This window comes from Bos grunniens, chromosome 22 (genome assembly GCF_055505025.1).
Source record: "Bos grunniens cultivar Pamir isolate PY7600 chromosome 22, Bosgru_T2T1.0, whole genome shotgun sequence".
Lineage (NCBI taxonomy): Eukaryota > Metazoa > Chordata > Mammalia > Artiodactyla > Bovidae > Bos > Bos grunniens.
The window spans coordinates 3,019,035-3,041,804 of record NC_141186.1 but is presented as its reverse complement, the minus strand read 5'-3'; the positions used below and the strand labels follow the sequence as shown (position 1 = coordinate 3,041,804).

General features: G+C 39.6%; 1 protein-coding gene across 10 annotated transcripts in view; it reads right to left on the bottom strand.

Moving 5' to 3' along the window:
* CMC1 (C-X9-C motif containing 1) overlaps positions 1-22,770 on the bottom strand; it is a 76,831-nt gene that overhangs the window by 20,219 nt on the left and 33,842 nt on the right. The window lies entirely within an intron of this gene.

Here is a 22,770-nt window from a genome sequence, read left to right as displayed (position 1 = left end):
GAAACAATCAAGTCACTGCTTGACTCTCCCCAAAAAAGCTGGACGTGCTGAGCAGGATAAAAATTAGTGAATCTTGAAGTGATAAAATGCTTACACCCTTGTAACCTACACTTCTAAAGAGAAGATGAGACACATCTCCCTCCCTTCTCACTCCTGAGCACTCTTTAGATCCAAGACGGAGAAGGGGAAAGTCAAATTATACACTGGGTCAATTGAACAGAAGTATTGTTTGTCTTGTTAGCAAACTCAACTCATATGAAAATGACAGAAAAATGTCAAATTTTAAACAATACATTTAAGAAAGCAAAATCACTGTTAAATATACTAATTATTAGAACTGAAAATAGTAATAAAATTTAGAGTATTTAATGCATGCCAAATATTGCTCGTTATATATATTATGTATTATATATAATATGTAAAATAGTCTATTGTAAAGATGTATTTTACATAAAAATATATGAAGCATTTATTATCTATTATTTTTAAACCTCACAATAGAGGTTATTCCTATATACTGAATAATTCATAGGTGTTACTTACCTTAGGTGCACCTTTTCTCATGTCTTACCTATCATGTCCCAGAAAAGAATGTGAAGAACCAAAAAATTAAGTAAATTAACCTAGAAATGTAGATTTCAAAAATTCATATCCCATGAGAAACAGCCAAAGAAGTTACTTAGAGACCCAAACTAGGGGCATGAAACCCAGAATTTATAAGATAGGCCACTCTCCAGAAACTTGTAGAATTTGAAGCTGGGGCTACCTATGTGACATGAAGTCGGGCTATTTGCACGTCAGACTCAAAGAATATTCTTGACTTTCATGGAAGACTCTTTCCTATTTTTCTTGAACCATATAGACATCTGTTTGATTTTCTTATAACTGAAACGTATTTTCAGAGAAATAACTGTCTAATATAAGCAGTATGTACATATTATGTAGTACACGTGTATAAATATTTATAATATAAAATATTTCACATGTATATAAGAATCACAGTGCAAGCACTGAGACTACTAAGCCAGTGCACATGCCCCATGTTTAAAGGTGGAGCTGTTGCTTTATCCAAGATACTGTCTACCTTGCAGGAATGGAAAGAGCATTGCCAGACCCACGGATTCATGCTTCTTCTTTTTTTTTTTTTTATAATTCCTTTTTTTTTATTTTTAAACTTTACATAATTGTATTACTTTTGCCAAATATCAAAATGAATCCACCACAGGTATACATGTGTTCCCCATCCTGAACCCTCCTCCCTCCTCCCTCCCCGTACCATCCCTCTGGGTCATCCCAGTGCACTAGCCCCAAGCATCCAGTATCGTGCATCGAACCTGGACTGGCATCTCGTTTCATACATGATATTTTACGTGTTTCAATGCCATTCTCCCAGATCTTCCCACCCTCTCCCTCTCCCACAGAGTCCATAAGACTGTTCTATACATCAGTGTCTCTTTTGCTGTCTCGTATACAGGGTTATTGTTACCATCTTTCTAAATTCCATATATATGCGTTAGTATACTGTATTGGTGTTTTTCCTTCTGGCTTACTTCACTCTGTATAATAGGCTCCAGTTTCATCCACCTTATTAGAACTGATTCAAATGTATTCTTTTTAATGGCTGAGTAATACTCCATTGTGTATATGTACCACAGCTTTCTTATCCATTCATCTGCTGATGGACATCTAGGTTGCTTCCATGTCCTGGCTATTATAAACAGTGCTGCGATGAACATTGGGGTACATGTGTCTCTTTCCCTTCTGGTTTCCTGGAATTTTTGTTTTATGTAAAATCTCACAATTTTAAGTAGCTCATTTAACTTTGTTTCTAGGACACCATGCAGAGGAAACACGAAACACACAGCACCTGCGCCTGAACAGTGGCTTCTGGCTGAAGGCGGATGGTCTGTGTCACTGGCTTCATGGCTCTCATGGACAGGTCAGAGAAATACGCACATGTGGCAATCCCCTTGAGTCCTACCATCACTCACTGGACAACCACTAAAGCAGAAGCCTCCTACAGATGCCAAATTAGCATCGCCGCCCTAGAAGCAGAGGAATGCAATGAGGGTGTTCCCATCCCTAACTCCTCAACCTCCTACTCCACAGGCCTCAGCCTTTTCACAGTCCTACAAGGCTGGGATGGATGGAGACTACTCCTTCTGGGAATCAACGACAGGGCATCAAAATGCACTCTTCACTGAGTCTACGTTTCCTTCAAGACCTTGCTGGGTGGATACCGTGTGGGCTAACCTCCCTGACCGTGAGCTCCAAGACGCACCCGAGTTAAGAGGGGTGCTTCACTCAGAGGGGTGCTGCTTTACGACATGAATAAGGAGGTTCTTTTCCTCCTCTGTGACACTGTGTGCATGTGCTCAGCTGCTCAGTCATGTCAGCTCTGCAGCCCATGGGCTACAGCCCACCAGGCTCTCTGTCCATGGGATTTCCCAGTCAAGAATACTAGAGAGGGTAACCATTTCCTATTCCAGGGGATCGATATGTCTCCTGCATCTCCTGCCTTGACAGGCAGATTCTTTACCACTGCACCACTCCATCCCACCTCTATGACATTATCAGGCGTTTAGTGACCTTAAAAGCAGTGTGTGTGCTGCCCTCCTGAAGCTTCCAATGGAGCAGCAGAGCAATGACACAGAAAACGGAACAGCAGTTACAGAAAAATACAGCGAACATCACTAGGCGGCAGTGCCACCCGGGGGGCAAGCATGCAGACTTCAGTGAGGTGCCGGGGCTCCCCGTGCCACAGAGAGGGAGCGGGGCACGGGAAGGACCGGCCCCGCGTGTGCAAAGAGAGATGGAAGATCCCAAGAAATGCAACACTACATTCTGTACCTTTCCTCTCCTACTTTAGGCAGTCTGTGAGTGCAGTTGCTCAAGTGAATAATTATCTAAAATACTTCTAATAATTTTACATTTTCAGAATCCAATATAATACTGTTTGTTATACTCATGCATAATATGAGTGGTAAAATTTAACAAGTCAAACACATCAGGCTTGATCTTAAGAAGCCACTTTACAGAAAACAATGCTAAATAATAATTTTACTTCTGACCTGTACCTTATTAGTAACTTTCATTAAAATAATAAAAATAAACAATAAAAATTAAATTAAAATATAAAATATTCTAAGTATAAAAATAAAAAAGGATTTGGAAATTTTTTGTCATAGGAAAGAGAAGAAAGTAGAGAAAGTAGCTGTCACAGAGTCACATTCGTTAGACTCCACAAAGAATATTTTTAATTTTAAAATAGAATGTCAACAGGGTTGACTGAAATAAAGAGAAATAAATTAATGCTAAATAATTACTAAGGAAGTTTTGTTTATGGAAATGAATAATTCAGTGTTTTACAAAGTAAATTCAAACAGCAGCTGCTTTGCTAACATTAAGCTAAAAAGAGCTTTCTCAAAATGTACAAACTTTACAACTAGAGAATCATCATATTTTTAAATGTCAGAGTTATTTCCTGGGTCTTCTGGTTCTAGTGTAAAATATTACATAGTTTCAAAGGTAATCGACCAACCATTTAAAGGAGTCTCCACGTTACATTTTTCATGGGGAATATCTGTCACATTCTAGCTAACTGAATATGTGCATAATTCCTGGCTTGTTAAATCCTAGAACAGCTGGGGGAGATAGGAATTCAGATTTCTAACAATCTGTTCCCAATCCACTTGGTCCTGAGTGATTCAGATCTCAAAATTAATCAATGGCTGCCTTTGACTCCACTGCAGTTTCATTTCTGTCTCCCAACTACTGCCTCTCTTCCTCCTTCAAAAAGAAATGAATCCAAACTTTAAAAAACACACACACTTGAGAGGAACTGCACAAATTATAAATTAAGTACATTTTTACTAAATAAGGTATCCATAGTTTTTGTAAGAATCAGTTTCTCAAAACAGCAGCTAATGCAGAAACCCGAAAAATACTCTCAAAGATCAATTTGAAATGAAAACAAAACATCTCCAAACAGTCACATAAGACAAAGGGAGAACTGGGTACCACTTACATAAAAAAGTTTCTTGGTTTATCTACTGCCCAATGCAAATTGCAGTCTGAACCCCTTTAATGGATCCTGAAAATTTAGCAGATGGCAAATAACACTTGTTTTTGAAAATGAAAGAGGAAATAGCAGATATGCATTTCATCTATATAAACACATACGTACATACAAAAGTGCCTATTTATTTATGTAGACACTGGGTTGACTTTAAACTACATTTCTTACGTTAAGCCTGATGAAAACAATTTTTGAAAGCCACTGGCCTAGCGCATGCTAATTCTTATCCTCCACAACAGTAGGAAAACAACTGAAACATATTCCAACTTCATTCTTCTGTTAAATACCTAACATTTCTATATGTACCTACTCTAGGCACTTGGAAAAAGTGAGCAAAACAAACCAGGCTCCCTGTCCTCAACAGAACCAGACAAGAAATACAATATTGTAAGGTGGGTCAGAATGTGGGCACAATTATAGGAAAAAAGCAGAGAGAGGTAAGGGGATTACGGGAGGGTAGACGCAGTCGGTCCTATTTTTTGCAGGGCTGCTGAGGTTGGACCTGCTGAAAATGTGGAGGGAAAACTTGAAGTAAGGAATTAATAATATCATTTGTATACACAATGGTAGCATAATACAAATATTTTAGTTTCTTTTTCTTTTTTAATGTAATTTTTACTTTTTGATGGGAATACCAGACTACCTGACCTGCCTCCTGAGAAATGTGTATGCAGGTCAAGAAGCAACAATTAGAACTGGACATGGAACAACAGACTGGTTCCAAATTGGGAAAGGAGTACGTCAAGGCTGTATATTGTCACCCCACTTATTTAACTTTTATGCACAGTACATCATGAGAAATGCTAGACTGGATGAAGCACAAGCTAGAATCAAGATTGCCAGAAGAAATATCAATAACCTCAGATATGGACACCACCCATACGGCAGAAAGCAAAGAAAAACTGAAGAGCCTCTTGATGAAAGTGAAAGAGGAGAGTGAAAAAGTTGGCTTATGGGCATACACACTGAGGAAACCAGAATTGAAAGACACGTGTACCCCAATGTTCATCGCAGCACTGTTTATAATAGCCAGGACATGGAAGCAAACCTGGATGTCCATCAGCAGATGAATGGATAAGAAAGCTGTGGTACGTATACACAATGGAGTATTACTCAGCCATTAAAAAGAATGCATTTGAATCAGTTCTAATGAGGTGGATGAAACTGGAGCCTATTATACAAAGTGAAGTAAGCCAGAAAGAAAAACACCAATACAGTATACTAACGCATATATATGGAATTTAGAAAGATGGTAACAATAACCCTGTATACGAGACAGCAAAAGAGACACTGATGTATAGAACAGTCTTATGGACTCTGTGGGAGAGGGAAAGGGTGGGATGATTTGGGAGAATGGCATTGAAACATGTATAATATCATATATGAAATGAATTGCCAGTCCAGGTTTGATGCACGATACTGGATGCTTGGGGCTGGTGCACTCAGACGACCCAGAGGGATGGTACGGGGAGGGAGGAGGGAGGAGGGTTCAGGATGGGGAACACGTGTATACCTGTGGCAGATTCATTTTGATATATGGCAAAACCAATACAATATTGTAAAGTTAAATAAAATAAAATTTAAAAATAATAATAATAAAATAAAATGCAAAAACAACAACAACAACAAAAAAAACTCAACATTTAGAAAACTAAGATCATGGCACCTGGTCCCACCACTTCATGGGAAATAGATGGGGAAACAATGAAAATAGTGACAGACTTTATTTTCTGGGCTCCAAAATCACTGCAGATGGTGACTGCAGCCATGATATTAAAAGAAGCTTGCTACCTGGAAGAAAAGCTATGCCCAACCTAGACAGCTTATTAAAAAGTAGAGACATTACTTTGCCAAGAAAGGTCCATCTAGTCAAGCTATGGTTTTTCCAGTGGTCATGTATGGATGTGAGAGTTGGACTGTAAAGGAAGCTGAAGGCTGAAGAATTGATGCTTTTAAACTGTGGTGGTGGAGAAAATTCTTGAGAGTCCCTTGGACAGTAAGGAGATCCAAGCAGTCCCTCCTAAAGGAAATCAATCTTGAATATTCATTGGAAGGACTGATGCTGAAGCTGAAAACTCCAATATTTTGCCCACCTGATGCGAAGAACCAACTCATTTGAAGAGACCCTGATGCTGGGGAAGACTGAAGGCAGAGGAGAAGGGGACGACAGAGGATGAGATGATTGGATGGCATCACTGACTTGATGGACATGACTTTGAGTAAACTCCAGGAGTCGGTGATGGACAGGGAAGCCTGGTGTGCTGCAGTCCATGGGGTCGCAAAGAGTTGGACACAGCTGAGCAACTGAACTGAACTGATTTTTTGTCCAGGCCTCAAGGCACGTGAGATCTTAGTTTCCCAAACAAGGATCGACCCCACACCCCCAGGAGTGGAAGTGCAAAGCCTTAACCCCTGGACCACCAGGGAAGTCCCAGACATTTTAGTTTGTGATTCTACACCTAAGAGATCCAAAAAATACAAGGAAAATGGGATATGAGGAAAATGGGACATTAACTTTTCCTCATGTCCCACTTCCCTGAGCAACTGAACTGGAACTGGAATACTTGATGAAGCTCTCAAAATTGTAGTGCCAGTTCTGTAACTTTTTTGATGGAATTCATTTATGTAACTACCCCATAGACAGGAACCACTCACAGGCCATACATCATGTTATGGTAAACAGAGGGCCCTGGAGCAGCCCTTTCTACATCACTGTACATGACTATCATGAAGATAAAAAAAAAAAAAAAAATCACTAACCTTACATTTTAATCCATTTTTTTAAAAAGATGTTGGCAACAATATTTTATTTCATTTCAGGAAAATTTGAATTATTTTGTTATTTTAGATATAACAGCATTTATTTAATCTACTTATACAGATATACGGGCATATGTCTGTTTGGACATTTAGACTGCTCACAATCTTCGCTATTAAAAACAGTGTGGCAATAAGTACTTTTGTACACACATACTTTAACCCCTTATCAAAATAAGTTCTTAAAAAAATAATTATCCTCTTCCCTTATTTGAAATCAATACAGTTCAAATTTAATCACACAGCAAAATATCTTAGGAAGGTCTTAGGAAGAAAATGAATACGGACTTTACAGGACTCAAAACAAGATTTTGAGTTAAAAAAAATACTTTGGGGACTTCCCTGGAGGTCCCATGGTTAAGACTCCACCTTCCAATTTAGAGGGTATGGGTTTGCTTCCCGGTCAGCTAAGATCCCGCAGCCAACACAAACAAAAAAAAAAACACAAAATATAAACAACAGAAAAAATATTGTAACAAATTCAATAAAGACTTTAGAAATGGTCCACATTAAAAAAATCTAAAAATATATATCAAAAAAAATAAGAATACTTTGAAAACATGTATGTTTTGCTGTAATGTAATTAGAAACCTAAGACTGAAAAGCTTCTGCTGAACACTGAGTCTCTTCCTGGACATCTCACAACCGCTGGCCTCAGACCAAGGCATCCAGGTTCTCTGCTTCTGGCAAATCCTCTGCAACCAGACTCCCTGGCATCATCAGGCTTCTCCTCAGTGATCTCTTCAATCACCAAGTCCTGCTAAGGTCTCCTTTGATTAAAGGTGAAATTTCTCAGGAATAAATACAAATTTCTGCATTTATTACATTAAAAAAAATTTTTAGAAGAGAATGACTATAAAGCCAATGTACGACAGGACGTCAGTGTCACGATCGCAGTGGCAGCTCACAGACTCTGTGCTCTTGTCTGAGATGGGTCTGGACAAATCATCGCGTTCCTAGAGAAAGGGAGCAGGAACCTGGGAGGTCAGGAACCACGAGGGATGCACAGCCATGTTATGGTCTAGCTACATCCTGGAAACCCACCTGGGGTATGCATGCTCAGTCATCTCAGGCGTGTCTGACGCTGCAACCCTTTGGACGTAGCCCACCAGGCTCCTCTGTCCATGGGATTCTCCAGGCAAGAGGACTAGAGTGGGTTGCCATGCACTCATCCAGGGGATCTTCCAGACACAGAGATCAAACCCACATCTCCTACACTGCAGATGGATTCTTCACCACTGAGCCACCGGGGAAACCAATGGGAAACTGAAAATATTTAAATTTAGCCAGAGCTGAAGCTCAAGAAAGAGAAAGAGACCATGACTAGCAAGGCAGACTAAAGTGACATCTTACGTATGTGTGTGTTAAGTCACTTCAGTCATGTCTGACTCTTTGCGACCCCATAGACTGTAGCCCGCCAGGCTCTTCTATCCATGGGATACTCCAGGCAAGAATATTGGAGTGGGTTGCATTTCCTCCTCCAGGAGATCTTCCCAACTCAGGAATCAAGCCCACATCTCTTACATCTCCTGTGCTGGCAGGCGTGTTCCTTACCACTAGAGCCACCGGGAAGTTCCACGGACATCCTGGAAGATGCTGAACCTAAGAGTATAGCATGGACCCTAGAGGCAGCGGGAATGCCATGGACCAGACTGTGCACCTCAGCAAGCTCTCCCGAGCAGTTACACTCAGGGTGAAGTTAGGAAAGGGGAAGGAAAGGAAATCTTCCAGACAGGGAAAGCCAGTCTACACAATAAGAAAACAATTCAAGCAACAGATACTGAGGACGGTCCTGGGTAAAAGCTCACGTGAAGTCTCTAAATCTACCTCTTGAATCTATAGGAAGGAGAATGGTGCTGAAAGAACTCACTCAAGAGCCCAGAGAGCTGGTTTGTAGCAACACCTGTTCCCTGGGCAAGTGTATTCTGCCTCTGCTGCCTTCCAGGAGTTCTCAACCAGGAAGAGTATGAGCTCCTGCTCTGCTTGTTCAGAAAAATAAACAAACAAACAAAAAAAAACGAATTAAAAAAAAGAAAAATAAACAAAAAGGAGTTTAAGAAAAGGGAACATTGGCTAGCTCTCACAACACAAGAAAAAAGGTGTATCTCTGGTCTTATACCCTAAGCTTTACAAAGGAGCAGTAAAGAAAGAAAGAGAAGATTCTGACAAAGCTCAGCTCAGATCCCATTCTTGCTCCACCTGCAGAACCCCGGAGTCACAGAGAAAGAGCTGAGAAAGTCCTGGAATCTCCACTGCCAGCCTCTTAACCTCGAGAGCAGCAGACAAGGCACATACAGAAATCCTAAGGAAAAAGCAAAAGCAAGATAAAGCATCTAGAACAAAAGCCTCCAGCCCCTGCAGAGGACCCAACGGGGGAAGAAGACCCCCCAGGGCTGCTGCTCCCCCCCAAGCTCCAAACTTAACAGAGAGGGGCACCCAAAGGCCACCCCACGGGAAAGAGGACACGGCCCTGAAAGCTATTTAACAGAAACCAGGCACTGCCCGGCCTTCCTCCAGGCTCCCACAAGCGACGAGAGACCTCAGAAAAAGGTGGCAAGAGTGTTAGGATTAACCCACAACTTCTCAGAGAAGCAGCAGGGCAACTCTGCAAACACGCCCGAAGGAAAAGAAGATTCATCTCAGATGTCAAACTACATAAGAACTTCACAAAAACCTAAGTTCAAGAAAGCCAGACTTCAAGGAATGGCTGATAAAACAGAGCGAGATGAAGGAGGAGATAAAAATATAAACTGAAGACCAAGACAAATCCATTACAGTGCTAATAAATAATAAAGTAGACACAGCTAAAATTCAAGTGGGGAATTTTAATAGAAATGACTTGGGATAATCATGGTAAATTCAGAGGAAAACCAAAAAGGTCCCACAGAGGTAGAGAAGGCCAAGGTGTAGCAGGTGGTTACTGCAGGAGGCAGGGTCTAAGGAGGCCTGGACAGATGCCAGCCCCCTGGGGCCCAGGCCTGGAGGGCAGGCTGAACCAGCCACCCACTTCCGGGTAGAGGGCGCACCCTGAGAAAGGATCAGGACTCCTCCCCTGTGCGCACACACAGCTGCCTTCCCAGCTCACGTGCTTTGGGGGAAACCACCCGTGGGAACGGCTCCCGCGACCAGGAAGGAGGCGAGCAGCTGGGGCGCTGTTGACAGACCCCCGGTTGAGGTCACAGGTGAGCTGAGACCCCTGCCGCCTGTGAGCGACTGAGGCAGCCGTGTGCAGCGCTGACCCGCAGACACTGTGAGATGGCCAGTGTGCGAAGCTGGGGGCACCCGGTTTGGGGTAATTTGTGACGCAGCCAAAATGACACCAAGAGTTAATCCCATGTCCAAGTTCCCAGGATGACTAGCATCTTTGAGCACAGAATTCAAAACAGGCAAAGAAAAAAGACATTTTCAATGACAATTTAAGAAACGTTTTCTGAGATGAAGAACTGAATCTACAAATTAAGGGACATAGTATAGAAAGAACTGATACAGACTAATCAACACCCAAGATGCCAAACGCAGGGATAAAGGAAGAATGTTTCTACTATCCAAGCAGAAAAATCACATCATCTGAGCAAGGTGGGTGCGAGGTGAGGAGGGGATGAAAGTCAGGCTGGCCTCTGCCTTCCCAGAGCAACATCCAGGTTCACAAATCACGAATGCAACACATCCCAGGTTCTGAGGGAAAGAACACCATAATTTTATACCCATCCTCTATCTCATACATGCGCAGGGCAACAAGCAGTCACTTGCAAACATGACAGACAGTAAGGGTTCTAGGGTCCAAAGATTCTTCTCAAATAAGCTAAGTGACAATGAAATCTAGCCCATGAAACAATGGATAGAACAAAAAATGGAATGAGGAGATGTGGTGAGCACTGAATTTTCAGTTATAGAAAGCAAGTATTATACATTGTGACCATGTGGAAATACAACTGACAAAAACTGGGACCCTAGGAGACAGGATGTGCAGAGAGTACAATATTTTCAATACTGTCCCAAACTAGATCATGAAATTAAAAAAAAAACAATGACTCAAGTTTATTAATGGCTTTTATATAATCTTAAGATTTGAGGCAAACTTAGAAGTAATACACTTTTTAATCAAAAAATTTTACCTGAATGTCAGCAAATCTTTCAGTTTAGTTTAGTTCTAAATTTTACTTTAGAACTTTAAAGTAAACTTTAAAGTAAAGTTCTAAACTTTACTTTAGGTTTACTAAATTCAGTTTTAAAATATGATGTATTTTAAGTAATACCTTAATCACAGAGAGATCTGTATGTGTGAATGTTGACATTCAGGATAATTTTGTGGAAGGGATTTCATATTTTCTATATTTCTTATATAAATTTATATAACTCATAATTTTATATAATTATATGAATTTTATAGTTTTATATAGTATTTATAATTTTTATTTCAAGAATGGTGTTTTCTAAAAAACTACCAATCAGATATAGGAGGGCATAAATAATAAAAGTCTGAATTGGGGCAGAGGTATCAAAAATGGAAGGTCTCATATATAGTCGGAAAGATTCCTGAACTGGGACCAGTAACCTCAAAACATCCATCTAATGCAAATTTCTAAGATCCCAGAATTTCCCTAAATAAAACTTACCTGCAAGGAAATCCCTGTTTTCTATTATATTAGGTCTAGGCCTTTTTTGCTAGGCTTTCAAGAAGCACCAAAACAGGGTCCTAAACTAGTCTTATAATTAGGCTTATTTTTAGGCTGATTTCTATTCACTGTACCACAGATAACTTGCATTATATTCAGCTTTCATGTTGTAACTCCTATTTGGGATATCTTCTAAATAGGTAATTGAAACATTGCCCATTTTTAGGCCATTTCTTCCCTAATTATTGATAACATAAATGGATTTTTTTTAAAAGTTAATCTAAATCTAACCTAGCTAAAAAGTCTATCTGATGCATAAAATTCTTCCTAAGCTCTTGGAATTTAACTAAAATATTCTTTCAGAATTCCTACAGCATTCATAGACTTTTCCATATAAAAACTAAACTCTAAATTAATACTACTTTGTAAATTATATTAGTCAACTAAAAAAAAACAAAACTTACCAAGCTAAAATATAAAAGCCAAAATATTAAGTTAAATACAATCTGTTAAAAATCCTTAAGAAAGTTTAAAAAAATTATTTTAATTAAAAAAATTTTAAATAAATCTGATTCTGATAAATCTGATTTGAAGTATGTTCTTAAATCTTTGATATTTCATATTAGAATTTAAGAAGATAATTTTATGCATTTATATAGAATGCTATAGTTTACAAATTATTTTAATGCCCATTTTAAAATTTACTTCCAAAAATAATTTTATAATGATAATTATCTTCAAAAAGGCTGAGTACATTCAAAAACTAGAAACTATAAAAACTAAAAATTATTTACCAAAAAAATTGTGTCAGCAAGAGACAATTTATGAAACTTCATAGATTTATCACAGAAACATATTTACCATAATCCTCTTTAATGACAACAAACTGTATCTCCACGTAAGAAGCTAGAGCTGTCGGATGTGTTTTTCTCTCAACCATGACTAAAATGTTTGTATTCCTTGTTTTAATATTCCAACATACTCAAATGGCTTGTAGTTCTATATTTCCCCCTTTATAGTAATTATAAAATCTAAAATTATTTTTAGTTGGCTCCTGGAACAAGACCTAAAATTTTGTTAATAAACGCTTCATTTACAGTAATGGGAAAGAGCAGAGAAAGTCAATGTAAAGATGAACACATTTTAACAACATTCTTAAGAACAGGATTTACATATATTTCCACAAGATGGAGATAAAGGAGATATATTTACATATTTCAAATATATATAATTTTTACTATAACAGTTGATATCATTTAGCTTGTGATCAGAAATACAGGCTGATCTTTAAATATATAGATATGTAAAACTATTTCATATGTGATGAGTTTCAATTACAGTTATTTCCAAAATATTCTTTTGCTAAAAGAGAAGAAAATACAAAAGCATATGTTTACATATTTCAATTCATTTTACACAGGAAACTACCAGTATTAAGATGTTTTTAAAAATACACTGACAAGAATGATTCATATGTCTATACCACTGCTGTCCAAAAAAAGTTCTCCAGTGGTAGAGATGATCAGTGACTGGATTATCCAGTATGGCAGCCACAGGCCACATGGAGCCAGTGAGCACTGCAAGTTTGGGCAGTGCTAGGAAAAATGAAGTCGCTTCTGTGACCAGTGACTACCAAACTAGAGAGCACAAATCTACACCATATATATCAAAATCCAATGAGTTTCAGGTATTAAAGGATTTAAATAAAACCTGAACTTTAAAAGAAAAAAGTAATGATAAAAAACAGGTTCTGACATTAATAATCAAGGTTTTTCCATAACCATGAGAAAAAGACGGGAAAAGCTCAATACAACTACAGAAGTGAAAATATAAATTAAAAGGAGTAAAGTTTTATAGCACCTCTCAAAGGGAATAACAAAGAGCATTATTAAAACACATGCACACACATACAATACATACTAATCTTTTAAAAATATGTCAATAACCATGTGAATTTTTACATTTGATATAGAAATGTGCTGAAACACACAAAACATTTAAATATCTGCACACGAACCCCATATTTGCCATTTACTCAAGTCCTGGTAGCTCAGCTGGTAAAGAATCCTCTTGCAATGCAAGAGATGCCAGTTCGATTTCTGGGTCAGGAAGATCTGCTGGAGAAGGGATAGGCTACCCACTCCAGTATTCCTGGGCTTCCCTGGTGGCTCAGATGGTGAAGAATCCACTTGCAATGCAGGAGACCTGAGTTCAATACCTGAGTTGGGAAGATCCCATGGAAAAGGGAACAGCTACACACTCCAATATTTTGGCCTGGAGAATTCCATGGACAGAGGAGCCTGGCAGGCTACAGTCCATGGAGTCACAAAGAGTTGGACACAACTGAGCAACTTTCACTTTCAAGTCCAAGTTCAGTTAACATTTTCAACAATGTGAAAGAAATTGCTCCCTCTTACTAAACAGTAAGGGACTTCCCTGGTAGCTCGGCAGTAAGAATCCGCCTGCAATGCAGGAGTCGTGTGCAGGAGATGTGGGTTTGATTCTGGATCAGGAAGATCCCCCAGAGAAGGAAATGGCAGCCCACTCCAGTATACTTGCCTGGAGAATCCCATGGACAAAGGGGCCTGATGGGCTAGTCTGTGGGGTCACAGAAGAGTTGGACATGACTTAGTGACTAAATGGTGAGGAGCCTAATTCTATAATTACAAAGTAGAGCACTTTGTGTCAGAGACAGAGTCTGAAGAGAACAACTGGACCTTAAGTGATGCCAAGCTGGACACCATTCAGGCCAGAAGACCCAGTCCACAAAGATGCCACTAGAAACCCACCACCTCAGCCTGACTGCACTAAGATTCATGAGGAACCCACTTCGCTGAGGTCTCTGCTGGGTTTGAGCAGCAGAGGGGAGGCAGCTGACTGGCAAGTGCTAGTGAGCTGACACTGAGGTGACAGAGGAGCGTCGGAAGAGAATTCGTGGGTCGGATTCTTGAAAATATGTTGATGTTTGAATTAGTCTGGCACACATGCTCTAACTGTAAAACCAACCAAGAAGCCCCAAAAAGGATGTTCAATTAAACTGCCTGTAGGTTACAAAATTGGGATGTTCTCATTTTTAATTACAAAGTCAGCTTGCTTTGACTGGTCACACCCCACAGAAAATGAACAGAGCTTTCCTGTTTGGCAGACCCCTCCCCCCAAGATCTCATTACCTTGTTTCCACATGTGCTGTGTTAAAACTGAACCCCTAGAGGGCAACTCAGCTTCATTTTTTATTTCATAATATACTTCAGTTCCTGACCAGTTTATAGATGCCATGACCTATTTCCTTAAACCTTGGAACTTCTCCTTTGAAACAAAAAGGAAATAGAAGAAAACAGAGATATTCCACCCACTGCTGAAAAATATCATTATGGAATATATTCTTGAACAGTGATAATTCAAAGATGAAGAATATGGTATATTCTTATTAGGCATCTTCCGGAATGACTCACATCATATATGGATATTTGAATATTAACACTCTCAGCAGGAACCATGCAGCAGATAGGAAAGACATACTTAACAAGTCTATTTAATATAAATGTTCTGCATAACTTTACATTCATTAAATGGTATGTTAAAATGTATAGGGAAAAAAGGTGAAGAATCCAACCCAATGACAATTAACCCTAAAAAGGTCCCAGTATAACCCACTATAGGAAAACCAATGTTCCTTCAAGATCAAAAACATAGAAGGGGTTTCCTGACTGCCGATCTAAGCTGACTCTGCATCAGTGAGGCAGAAGTCTTGATATTCAAATAGGGCCACTCAAAATATTGGCATGGAAAAAAAGAGTTATTGTATACCAATGTGAAAGGTGTATTAGCTATCAAGGACACTAACCTATACACTTAACAGTGGAATCTTTGACTCAGCCTTTTCTTTTAGTGAAACTCAAAAACGGAGCATATATGAGTCTAATATACACATATGATGAGAGTTAACATACAAACAGTACTCTTGCCTGGAAAATCCCATGGACGGAGGAGCCTGGTGGGCTGCAGTCCATGGGGTCGCTAAGAGTCAGACACGACTTCACTCTCACTTTTCACTTTCATGCCCTGGAGAAGGAAATGGCAACCCACTCCAGTGTTCTTGCCTGGAGAATCCCAGGGACAGGGGAGCCTGGTGGGCTGCCGTCTATGGGGTCTCACAGAGTCGGACACGACTGAAGTGACTTAGCAGCAGCAGCAGCAGCAACATAACAAAAATGAGCTGAGAATTTCCCTGGCTGATATGCAGGATTAGAGTAATAACTCGATGAGTCATGTATGTGTATGTTCTTTAATCCAAATTAAGATTTTTAAAGGACCAATTCTCATGCTTGTATATATACTCTATAATACATACTTGCTAACTAGAACAACATTGTAACTCCATCTGTACACAGTTTTTGAGTGTAAATGTGTCGTGACGCAGGGCCTTCCTCTCAAACAGGGTATCGAGGGTGTCTCCTCAGCTCTGTGCACGGGGAGCACCACCAGGGTGGGGAGGACCGAGCACACAGGCACAGGCTGGGTAAGGACCACAGCTTCATGTCAGGGCAACTGTCTTCCCTAAAACTGTAAGCTAATCACTCACATGACATCATCCTGTGAACTCAGGGATCTAAGACGACTACAAATCAATCTCTGCTCATGGAGATTAGAGTCAAGATTTGAAATCTGACAATCAAAGGTCGTGTTGACGGAACACACAGGAAAGACCACCGTGGAAGGGAAAGTTTGTGTGCCACAAGGGGAGCGATTTTCCTAACAGGAAAGAGGGAAAGGGGTAATCGTGTGATTTACAGGATAAAAGGGGGTTGAGAATGAAGACTGCAAAAATATACTTGGATTTATCATTTCCCAAGAGGAGTTTACCAAGAATCTTTGTGGCTCTGGAAAAGAACTGGAAGGCTTGCCTACATAATTTGGGGCTGAGCCTCCATGATGGAAGCAAATGAAATTAAGGTTCAGGAAAAGAGACACATGAAAACACATGAAAACTAAGAACAGCTACAATCACAGAGCAACCAAAACATTCATAGTTAATACAAAAAATAGGGAAAGATGTCTAATACCATAAATTCAGGGTTAAATTGGTGCTATGTTTTTTGAGTCTGGTCATCACTAAAACCAGTTATAAGGTTATGATGTAGAATCAAGGGGATTAAAAAACTCAATATAAACAGACTAGGCATTTATGCATTTTGAAAGTAAGGACTTGTATATGATATTCCAGTGCAGAATAAAACTATGGATGTTGATTACACACACATTGCCAGTCTAACTCCCACCTCCCATACTTAAGGATAAAGACCAACTTGGTCTCAGTCACACTTATGCACACAGTGTTGTGCTTATGAATTAGTTACTTTTGGCAAGGCCTTCTATATTTTTAAAAATTTTATCTAATTAAACTAGGGATTGTACTTCCCAGGTGACGCAGTGGTAAAGAATCCACCTCACAATGCAGGAGATGCAGGTTCAATCCTTGGGTTGGGAAGACTCTCCCGGAGCAGGAAATGGCAACCCACTCCACTGTTCCTGCTGAGGATGATCCCATGGACAGAGGAGCCTAGCAGGCTATAGTCCATGGGGTCAAAGAGAGTTGGACACAACTGCATGTATGCACGCAAACAAGGGATTAGGAAATTTTTTCAGCAAAGAAGTTAATGGTAAATATTTTAGGCTTTGTGAGCTGTATTGTCTCTGCTGCAACTACTCCAATCTACTACAGCAGCGTGAGAGGGGCCACAGGTAATACCTAAGAAAATGCGCACAGCTGGGCTCCAGTGAGAGACACAGGCAGAGGGCAGGAGCTGACCACTGCAGACCAGCAACCCTGGGTGAAAATTACATAGTATGCCAGTCTCTCATATTGAAAACGAATCATTACGGTCACAAGATCACAATATGTATATTATCACTTCTGATAACGTAATCTTTATAACCAATCAACTCTTGACGTCAAAGTTTTTGACAGACTTTTATATTACACCCAACGCTATGGCACATCTCTAATCACTGCCTTCACACACACAGGGAAGCCATATTTAGGAATCTTTGTTAATTTTTTTAAATATTTACCAACTCTTTTGCTGACATCATGCTGATCTATATTCTAAGCCAGCAGTGTAGAAACTGCTTCTCCAAAGCCTCAGCAACGTTATAGCTCATATACATTTTCTCACCACTTACTTCATGATGGGCATGATCAGAGTTCTATATTTTTACTAGTAGATGACATGTATATACAGTGAAATAAACAAATCTTAAATACAATACTCAACAAAAGCACACACCTGTGCAACACAAATCAAAGCACAAAACATCAAAATCACTCCAGAAAGTTGCTTTAATGTCCCTTTCTAATCAGAACCCGTCCCCTAGCAGTCAGGTGTGTGTTATGAATTTGGAAGTCATATCAAGTTTATTAGTTACATACTGGGTGTGGTTTGCAATTAACACACTCAAAATGAGAGCATACTTTATACTATTGTTAATAATATGTACTTTACTGTGCCCATCTTCGCATGAAATTTTCCCTGGTATCTCTAATTTTCTTAAGGAGATCTCTAGTCTTTAGCATTCCATTGTTTTCCTCTATTTCTTTGCATTGATCACTGAGGAAGGCTTTCTTATCCCTCTCCCCTTGCTATTCTTTGGAACTCTGCATTCAAATGGGTATATCTTTTGCTATCTCTTTTGCCTTTAGCTTCTTTTTTCTCAGCTATTAGCATAAAGGGCAAAATAAAGGACAGAAATGGTATGGATCTAACAGAAGCAGAAGACATGAAGAAAAGGTGGCAAAAATACGCAGAAGAACTATACAAAAAAGATCTTCATGACCCAGATAATCACGATGGTGTGATCACTCACCTAGAGCCAGACATACTGGAGTCCAAAGTCAAATGGGCCTTAGGAAGCATTCTACGAACAAAGCTAGTGGAGGTGATGGAATTCCAGTTGAGCTTTTTCAAATCCTAAAAGATGATGCTGTGAAAGTGTTGCACTCAATATGCCAGCAAATTTGGAAAACTCAACAGTGGCCACAGGACTGGAAAAGGTCAGTTTTCATTCCAATCCCAAAGAAAGGCAATGCCAAAGACTGTTCAAACTACTGCACAATTGCACTCATCTCACACACTAGCAAAGTAATGCTCAAAATTCTCCAAGCCAGGCTTCAACAGTACATGAACCGTGAACTTCCAGATGTTCAAGCCGGATTTCAAAAAGGCAGAGGAATCAGAGATCAAATTGCCAACATCCACTGGATCATTAAAAAAGCAAGAGAGTTCCAGAAAAACATCTACTTCTGCTTTATTGACTACACCAAAGCCTTTTACTGTGTGGATCACAACAAACTGTGGAAAATTCTTCAAGAGATGGGAATACCAGACCACCTGATCTGCCCTCTGAGAAATCTGTATGCAGGCCAAGAAGCAACAGGTAGAACCGGACATGGAACAACAGACTGGTTCCAAATCGGGAAAGGAGTGCATCCAGGCTGTATACTGTCACCCTGCTTATATAACTTATATGCAGGCTACATCATGCGAAATGCCGAGCTGGATGAAGCACAAGCTGGAATCAAGATTGCCAGGAGAAATATCAATAATCTCAAATAGATGCAGATGACACCACCCTTACAGCAAAAAGCAAAGAAGAACTAAAGAGCCTCTTGATGAAAGTGAAAAAGGAGAATAATAAACTTGGCTTAGAACTGAACATTTAGAAAACGAAGATCATGGCATCCGGCCCATCACTTCATGGCAAATAGATGAGGAAACAAAGGAAACAGTGACAGACTTTATTTTTTTTTGGGGGGGGGGCCTCCAAAATCACTGTAGATGGTGACTGCAGCCACAAAATTAAAAGACGCTTGCTCCTTGGAAGAAAAGCTATGACCAACAGACAGCATATTAAAAAGTAGAGACATTACTTTGCTGACAAAGGTCCATCTAGTCAAAGCTACAGTTTTTCCTACAGTCATGTATGGTGGTGAGAATTGGACTATTAAGAAAGCTGAGCGCCAAAGAATTGATGCTTTTGAACTGTGGTATTGGAGAAGACTCATGAGAGTCCCTTGGACTGCAAGGAGACCAAACCAGTCCATCCTAAAGGAAATCAGTCCTGAATATTCATTGGAAGGACTGATGCTGAAGTTGAAACTCCAATACTTTGGCTACCTGATGTGAAGAACTGACTCACTGGAAAAGCCCCTGATGCTGGGAAAGACTGAAGGCGGAAGAAGGGGACGACAGAGGATAAGATGGTTGCATGGCATCACCGACTCAATGGACATGAGTTTGAGTAAACTCCAGGAGTTGGTGATGGACAGGGAAGCCTGGCATGCTGCAGTCCATGGGGTTGCAAAGAGTCAGACAGGACTGAGCGACTGAACTGAATATGTACTTTATCGGAAATTTATATGTGATTTATCAGAAAGAAATTTTGTGTCCTTTGCTCATTTTTTAAACTGGCTATTCATCATTTAGATTAGTGGGACTTGTTCCAGAACACCATACAAATGCTGCCTGTTCTAGAACACAATATTTTTAAAGAGTGCCATTCAGAATGACAGTCCGAGATTCGTCTGTGCTACCGCGCATAACACTAGTATGTTCCATTTTACTGTTGAACAGTATCTACTGCATAAGTCCTCCAGAGTGTACCCTTTCTCCTTTTGAGAGACCCCTGGGTTGTTTGCAGTTTGGGGCTATCTGATGAGCTACTGTATGTACTAACTGCACAGGGATGCAAGGTGTTTCACTTCTTCTGGGTAGCATTGCTGGGTCAGTGGGCAGGTCTATGTTTAGTGAATGCTGTCAGTGTTTTCATTGTAGTCATTCTGATAAGTAGGCAATTCCTATTACTATAAAGGTTATCAACCTTATGCTCCTACAGGTCCCTGAGAGTCTGTTCATTTTTAACCTTTTCTCTGTTCTTAAGATTGAATATTCCTACTGATCTATCACTATATTCATCACTCCTTCTGTCATTTTTATTCTACGGTTTTCTATACCAGATATTTCAGTTCTAGAATTTTGATTTGGGTCTTTCTCGTTTCAGATTCTGTTAAGATTTTCCTTTTATTCATTGCAACCATATTTTCCATTACATTCTTAAACAATTACAACAGCTGAGATAAAATCCTTGTCTGCTAATTCCATCATTTTACTAATCCTAAAGTTCGACTCTGCTGACTTAAGAATCCGTCATATTTTCCTGTTTCTGTGTACACTGAATAATTTCACATTGATCATGAATACTGTGAATATCATGTAAAAAGTGTGGATCCTGTTCTGTCTCTCTCAAGAATTTTTTTTTCTTTTTCCTTTAAACAATCAATTTTCTTCACTGAACTCAAACTGCAAAAGCCTGTCTCCCCAACAATGTACAGTGAGTAGAGCTCAAATTTTGGCTCAGTTCTTTTAGCCTTAACTGAGCTGCTTGGAATGTGCCCCACATGAAGTTCAGGACTGACCACAGTTCATGCACAGAGTACGAAGCTCCTCTTCTCTGGCTCAATCCTTGGGATTTATGCTCCTCCCCTCTCCTCCACGTACAAACACAAACTTTTCAGGGCTTGCAGTTATACCAAACCCTGTGTTTGTTTCTTCAAGCCAGTAAGACCAATGTGTTTTTGTTTTGGTCAGTCTCAGCCTCCCCTCCGGAGAAGGCAATGGCACCCCACTCCAGTACTCTTGCCTGGAAAATCCCGTGGATGGAGGAGCCTGGTGGGCTGCAGTCCATGGGGTCGCTAAGAGTCAGACACGACTGAGTGACTTCACTTTCACTTTTCACTTTCATGCACTGGAGAAGGAAATGGCAACCCACTCCAGTGTTCTTGCCTAGAGAATCCCAGGGACGGGGGAGCCTGGTGGGCTGCCGTCTGTGGGGTTGCACAGAGTCGGACACGACTGAAGCGACTTAGCAACAGGAGCAGCAGCAGCTTCCTCTCAGTCAAACATCAGTGTTTGACTTCCTCTGAATTCCATCTGTTCTTGTTTATCCTCCAAGGCCTTCAGGTGGTTCTCTTTAAATTTTGTTCATAGTTTATATTGTTTTCTACAGAAGGATGTGTGTGATACAGCTATTAGGCCAGGCCAGAAGCATAAAGTCTCCCTTGTGAAATTTTAAATCATATTAAGTTCACAAATTACATATTGGATGTGGTTTTCAATTAACCCACTGAAAGTGAGAATATGTTTAATAATATGTACTTTATCAGAAAGAAGCTTTGTGTCCTTTGCATTTTTTTTTTAACTGGATATTCACTGATTCTTCATGGACAGTACATCTTTATATACTAAGGATATCAAATATTTGTCACATATGTTAGAAATATTTTCCTAGTTTATGATCTTTCTATACGTTTATAGAACATATGGAAAATTTTACTCTTTATATATTTATAGCTTTACTGTATTATAAAATATATGGTGAGTTTTTATAGATTTATTTTTTAAGAAATATATGTTCATTATGGAGAACAACCTATGAAAATTTAAAATCACCCATAATCCACTCTCTTCCTCCCATATTACTTCATGGATTGTTTTTAAAAGTTGAGTGTATGTGCGTTCAGTTATCTGGAAGTCTATCATGCACATTACAGGGCCCAGAAATACCACTACTAAGTATATAAATAATAGAAATACACGTACACAGGTACCAAAGAACGTGAACAAAACTGTTTACAGGAGAGTTATCTGCATAAAACCAAGAATGACCTCAATCTCTACCACAGCAGAACGGAGGAACAGCACGTTCACAGCACGGTGCCACGTGACGACGACAGGGAAGGACTGTTACTACATGCAAGACACAGGTGAGCCTCACAAAGTTCAGTGGAAGAAGCGAGGCGCAAAGGAACACATACCATACGACTCCATTTACATTAAAACACATGCGAACTAATCTACGCTCCCTTCTGGGAAGAGGAAAAGGACAGTGATCGGGAGGGAACACAGAGAAAGTGACTTCTGGTCACTTCTGTCTCTTGGCTTCAACAGTGGTGACACAGGCATGTTTACTACATCTTAATTCATCAAGCTACATACTTGTAATTTGCACATACAGGGCATAAGTTTATTTCAAGAAAGTAATATAAAAACATAAAGCTTTGGAAAATATGAAAAAAAACATACATAGGAGAAGAAATAACTTACGATCCACCTTCTTCCTTCCCACATTTCCAGATACTTATTAAACTTTGAACGTATGTTTTTCTATATGCATCTATCATTTTGTTATCATTAGGCTTAAATT